Source organism: Rhincodon typus, chromosome 45, assembly GCF_021869965.1.
Source record: "Rhincodon typus isolate 14 chromosome 45, sRhiTyp1.1, whole genome shotgun sequence".
NCBI classification, from domain to species: Eukaryota; Metazoa; Chordata; class Chondrichthyes; order Orectolobiformes; family Rhincodontidae; genus Rhincodon; species Rhincodon typus.
The window spans coordinates 8,355,738-8,362,710 of NC_063376.1; positions in this window are offsets into that span (position 1 = coordinate 8,355,738).

Consider the following 6,973-nt stretch of genomic DNA (forward strand, 5'->3'; position numbering starts at 1 on the left):
CCAATCCAGCCTAACCTGCACACCACTGGACACTATGGGACAATTTATCACGGCCATTCCACCCTAACCTGTTCATCCCTGAGCACTATGGGACAATTTAGCACGGTCAATCCACCCTAACCTGCACATCCCTGGACACTATGGGGCAATTTAGCACGGCCAGTCCACCCTAACCTGCACATCCCTGGGCACTTTGGGACAATTTAGCTTGGACAATCCACCCTAACCTGCACTCCCCTGAGCACTATGGGGCAATTTAGCCCAGCCAATCCACCACAACCTGCTCACCTTTGGACTGTGGGAGCGCCTGGAGGAAACCCACGCAGACACGGGGGAGAATGTGCAAACTCCACTTGGATAGTCAGTCACCCGCGGCTGGAATCGGAACCGTGTATCCGGCACCGTGGGGCAGCAGTGCTAGCCACTGGATTGGCTGTATGGCCTCCCACTGCTCCTAAATTAGGTTCTTCTTTTCAATAGAAGCAGAAATGCTTAGAGAAGAGAGGCACTCAGAGTAGGGGGACAACCCTTTAGAACTGAGGTGAGGCGAAATTTCTTGAGCGAGACGGTGTTGAATCTGTGGAACCTATTACCACAGAGGGCTGGGGAAGCCAAGTCATTGAGTGTCATAAAGAAAGAGGCAGATAGGTCCTTGGTTAGCAAGGGGGATCAAAGGAAATGATGGGGGAATGGGGTTGAGAAACAGGTCGGCCATCATCGAATGGCAGAGCAGACTCAACGGGCCGAATGGCCTAATTCTGCTCCTGTATCTTATGCGAGATAGAGATCTGGCAAAAGAGTAGACAAGTGATAGCCAGAGACAAAACTCGAGAGAGAGAGAGAAAGAAAGGGAGAGTGACGTAGAGAAGGGGAAAGAGTGTTGAGGGGAGAAAAGCCAGAGTCAGAGGGAAAGAAAGACTGTCAGACTGACCGACAGAGAAACCAATTTCAGACATCACTCAATCTCAGGAACCCATCGATGCCATTAGGTAACATCAGAGCAGTAACGTTAGCCGTGAGTACAACCAGCTCTCTGTTGTTGACATCACACGTCAGGAGAAAATCAATGTTTTCGTCACTGTCTGGCTCCTGGCCTTAAGAACCTGTTGTGGCTGTCAAATACTTTAAATCATCCAGAGATCGGGAAGGAGATTGTCATTTCATTCTGACTTTTACGTACCTCGTTCCCCTCATTAGAGATCTAATTACAAACACTGCACCAGCTTGACTCAGCAGGCAAACGTTTCACAATTCATATCTTACCAATAGCATCAGTGATGACTGTAAATCATAACTCTTTGTTTGTCTTTGAGTGTCAGAGAATTCCCCTAGAATCTATTGACAGCAATTTGCCGGCTAAACCTTCCTGAACTTAGTACAAACTTCATGGTTGGGTGCTTTTGGGGTTGGAAGGGGATTGGGGCCTACTCGTACAGAGCATTGAACATTGAAAAGCAAAATACTCTCAGCCGGCCATTCAAAACAAAACAAACTGAGGGTCTAGTAATCAGCAATATTTGCACAGAAGGAAGGGGAAAGATGTTCTCTTTATTTATTCGTTGACAGGATGTGGGTGTCACTGGCTAGGGCAGCATTAATTGCCCGGAGGGCAGTTAAGAGTCAACCACATTGCTGTGGGCCTGGAGTCACATGTAAGCCAGACCAGGTAAGGATGGCAGTTTCCCTCCCTAAAGGGCATTAGTTGAGGCGGGGGGTGTACCTGCCAAATTAGCAGCGAACTGGTTGAAGCATCTTGAAGGGACTTGACAGAGTGCGACAATTAAATGAGGGGACATGGCTTCCCTTTAGAGCCAGCGGTGAGGATATTACTTTCCTCTTAAAAAGGGCCCCCCGTGTGTGGAGATAACACAGTGTGGAGCTGGAGAAATACAGCAGGCCAGGCAGCATCAGAGGAGCAGGAAAGCTGACTGAAGAGGTCTAAAGAAGGGTCCCGACCCCGAAACGTCAGCTTTCCTGCTCCTCTGATGCTGCGTGGCCCGCTGTGTTCATCCAGCTCCACACTGTGTTATCTCAGATTCTCCAGCATCGGCAGTTCTTACTATGACTGAGTGAGTTATAAACCCCCAGCCCCCCCGCTTCCCCATGTGTGAAACCTTCTTCCCCAGAACCTAGTGAGGGCTGGATCGTTACATTTGTTGAAGGCTGAGATAAATAGAATTTCCTTTTAAAAAAAAAGACTGAAAGAACTGCGGTTGCTGTCAATCAGAAACAGAAACAGAAATTGCTGGAAAAGCTCAGCAGGTCTGGCAGCATCTGCAGAGAACATTCACAGTTAACATTTCGGGTGGGGTAGATCGATTTTTGGTAAATAAGGGAGTCGAGGGTCACGGTGTGAGGGTTGGATGAGAATTGAAGATGAGAAAGTGGTGCTGAGACCCAGATCTAGATCAACCATGATTTCACTGAATGGCATAATACTACCCCTTGGTCTGAGATTAAATAATAACCAAAAGAACTGCTGATGTTGTAAATCAGGAACAAAAGCAGAAGTTGCTGGGAAGGCTCAGCAGGTCTGGCAGCATCTGTGAAGAAAAGGAAAATCAGAGTTAACGTTTCTGGTCCAGTGACCTTTCCTCAGACCCTTCCCAACCCGAAAAGTTAACTCTGATTTTTTTTCTTCATGGATGCTGCCAGACCTGCTGGGCTTTTCCAGCAACTTCTGTTTCTGTCCCTCCATCCTATGCTTTGCGCGCTGTTATGCATGCAGAACCTGATGAAATATACATTGCTCAGTACCATTTCTTGAACAATATCATGTGTTTGACTGCAACAGCATATAGCCAAACTCTGGAGAGAACAGATTTTGCTGGGTATGGAAGGTTTGAGTTATGGAGAAAGGCTGGATAAGCTGGGACTTCTTTCACTGGAGCATAGGAAGTTGAGAGGCGACCTTATAGAAGTTTATAAAATCATAAGGGGCATATGTAGGATTAATGGTAGTTGTTTTTTTTTCCTAGGATGGTGGATTTCAAGACTAGGGGTCACTTTTTAAGGTATGAGGAGAGGGATTTAAAAAAGACACGAGGGGCAAATTTTTTACACAGAGGGTGGTTCATGTGTGGAATGAACTTCCTGAGGTAGTGGTGGATGTGGGTACGATTATAACTTTTAAAAGACATTTGGATGAATAGGAAGGGTTTGCAGGGATTTGGTCAAGGAGCAGGCTGATGGGATTAGTTTAGTTTGGTATTATGGTCGGTACGGACTGGTTGGACCGAAGGATCTGTTTCCATACTGTATGACTCTAAAACCCCATTAGATTTGATGATTGGATTGATAATGGTCGTATCCATGTTGGGGACCAGTACTTCTGACTGAGTGGACAACTGCTTTGTCTCTCTTCCGTGTTTGCTAACAGTGTGGGAACCTGACCAGTTTCGAACCCACGCTCAATGCTCCGGGACAAATTCTTGCTCCGGGACAACTGCTTCTGAGGAAGGGACACCGGATCTGAAACGTTAACTGTTTTCTCCTTCGCAGATGCTGCCAGACCTGCTGAGCTTTTCCAGCAACTTTGTTTTTGTTCCTGATTTACAGCATCCGCAGTTCTTTCGGTTTTTATTTTGCTTGCAATTTAGCATCTCCACAGAGAAACAGAGTGCGATAATGCACACAGACTCTTGTTTGAACATGGCCAACAGAGTCATTAAACATGAACAGAGTACAAAAGCGCATAGTGCAGAAGATGAAGTAAAGAAGGGAGGAGCAGGAGTAAAAATGATAAGCACTTCCTGAAACTGTGAGGGGAAGTACTGGAGTAGAGAGGAGGGACCAGTGCATGGAGAAAGCCAGGGAAATAGACAAGCTATGGCCAAGGTAGTTGGTGATAAAGTTTGGAGGAGAGACAAACAGGAAACAACTTCAGAGGTCCCACAATCAATTTCATCATTTCAGCCCATCAAAGTGTGAGATTGAAGACTCTGTAAGTAAACCTATTTCTGTATTTCACTGTCAATAGTTGCTTGAACTGAAGTGAATTTACTATAAATTACTCGCTGAAAGAGTACACTGCAGACAAATTAGCTGCTGCAGTTCAAAACTTCAAAGCTGTTTCTGAAGCAATACTTTAGAATGTCTGGAGAGTGCGACTGTTAGTTGGTTTGTACACATTATGGTCCTGGTGTGAATCAAGGTTCCCAAATGCCCTAATATCCTAATACAACCTCCCAGTTCCAGCTTCAATTTTGGAGGAGAGTTGGGACGTAGTAGAGAAAAGTGTTAACCCTCACCATGCCAGCCTCCATCCTCTGCACAACTGAAATATTTTTAAAACAACTGTTTGAAGTACTAGGCAGAGCAGACAATTTCCAAAGAGGGAGAAGTGGATTAAACATTGAATGTGAGTTGGTAGCCCTCATTTCAAGAGGGTTGGAGTGTAAGAATCAGGAAGTCTTACGGCACGGTGGTTCAGGGGTTACCACTGTCTCCTCACAGTGCCAGGGTCCCGGGTTCAATTCCACCCTCGGGTGCCTGTCTGTGTGGAGTTTGCACATTTTCCCTGTGTCTGTGTGGGTTTCCTCTGGGTGCTCTGGTTTCTTCCCACAATCCAAAGATGTGCAGGCTAGGTGGATTGGCCATGCTAAATTGCCCATAGTGTTCAGTGATGTTTAGGTTAGGTGGGTTAAACATGGGAAATTAGGGGATTGGGTTTGGAGGGGTGGTGTGGACTTGTTGGGCTAAACGGCATGTTCCCACATGGTAGGGACTCTATGATGATATCTATGAACTGTACAAGGTGCTGGTAAGACCACGTTTGGAGTCCTGTGAGCAATTTCAATCCCCTTATTTAAGGAAAGATATCATTTTTATTGGAAGCAGTTCAGGGAATCATTACTAGGCTGATCTCTAATATGGACGGATAGTCTTATGAGCAAAGATTAAACAGGTTTGGGACTTTGCTCACTGGAGTTTAGAAGAAAGAGAGCTGACGTTACTGAAACAGAATTCTTAAAGGCAAATGGTAAGACGATGTCTCCCCACATGGGAGAGCCTGGGATCACAAGGCATTATCACAGAATAAAGGGATGTCAATTTAAGACTGAGATGAGGAGAAATTTCTTCTTTCTGCGAGTCTTTGGAACACCTGAACACAGAGGGCTGTTAGATGCAGAGTCGTTATTTAAAACTGAGATCGATAGGTTCTTGATCAGATAGGAATCAAGGGCTATGGAGAAAAGGCAGGAATGTGAGGAATGTCAGATCTGCCATGATCCTATTGAATGGCAGAGCAGACCCAACAGGCCGAAAGGCCTACGCCTGTTCCTATTTCTTACAGACTTACGATGGCACATAGTGGTAATGTCAGTGGGCTATTTATTCAGGACCTCAGTCAGATGTTCTGGGCTCATGTGTTTGAGTCCCACCAAAGCAGATGAGGAAATTTGAATTCAGTAAAATCTGGAATTAGAAAGATAACCAAACAGTGATCATGTACCCATTGGTTGTAAAAGCCCATTTGGAGTGTCTCATCTCCCTTAGGGAGGGGAAATCTGCTGTTCCCTACCTGGCCTGGTCTACGTGTAACTCCAAATCCAGAATCACAGAATTGCTGGGGGGGCAGAAGGCCTGTGCCAGTTCTATTACCTGGTGCCAATCTGCTACCTTTACCCCCACCTCCCTGCGCACTTTTTCTACCCAAATAATCATCCAATGCCCTTCCTGAATGGCTGAACCTACCCCACCACAAGTCCAGGCGCTTCATTCCATACCAATCGCTGAGCGACAAAATGTTTTCCTTCCATCTTTTGCACAATGCCTTAAATCGATGCCCCTCTCGTTCCTTTTACAAGCGGGCACAGCTTCTCCCACAAGCGGAAGTGATTGAATGAAGTTGTTGGCTTATTAAGCTACACATTTCCCAGGCAATAAAGTGTTGGCTAGACCAGTGAGGCCCACATTCCGTGAATGAGGTTTAAATAAGATGGCCAACGGCCTTGTTTCGGAACCCGAGGCACAGTTCAACCAGACATCAGCCTGTGGTTTTTAAAGTTGTCGAGCATACGTGCCTCCCTCTTCATCTTCGATGTCTTGCGCTTTCCTGCCTTCCATTCATAGCAAAACCTGCGAATATTCGATCCAAAACATTATGTTTGGCATAAGACGGAAGTTTCAAATCCTGAGCGTCCTTCCCTTTTAGTCATAAAGTCATTAGAATCGCAACAAAATTGTGAGGACTGAGGAATCCCCACTAATAACTGCATACTTCCTAGTCTCTGTCAGTCAGAGGGTTGCAAGAACTGCTCTACATTAGAAAGCAGCTCTCAGGTCTGGGTTTGAAACTCTGTTATTGTCCCTTTCTACTGTCCTTTATTAATTTCTATTGCAAAGCACCAGCGGGGGAGATGTGTCATGTTTTGTTTTGCGACAGGAGGCCATTTTCACACAGATCCAGTCATTTGTCAAGAAGCAAAAGCTCTTAACTTAGAGTGGGGTTGAAGTTCCACCTCAGAATGGTCATGTCCAGACAGGATTGACCGTTTCGTTGAATGATAGAATCCCTACAGTGTGCAAGCAGGCCATTCAGCCCATACTGGACCCTCTGAAGTGCATCCCGCCCAGCCCTTTCCCTGCATTCCCCACGGCCAACCCACCCTAACCTGTGTATCCCTGGACACTAAGGGGCAATTTAGCACAGCCAATCCACCCTAACCTGCACATGCCTGGATACTATGGGGCAATTTCCCATGGCCAATCCACCCTAACCTGCACATCTTTGGACTGTGGGAGGAAACCAGAACACCTGGAGGAAACCCACGCAGACACGGGGAGAATGAGGAACACAGACAGTCGCCCCGAGGGGGGAATCGAACCTGTGTCCCTGACGCTGTAAGGCACCAGTTCCAACCGCTGAGCCACTGTGCTACCTCAATGTGCTGCTTTATCACTGGTTGAGCTGATTCACAGACTCCCAAGCAACTGTTTATTCTGCAAGACTGTGGATTCCATGGATCAT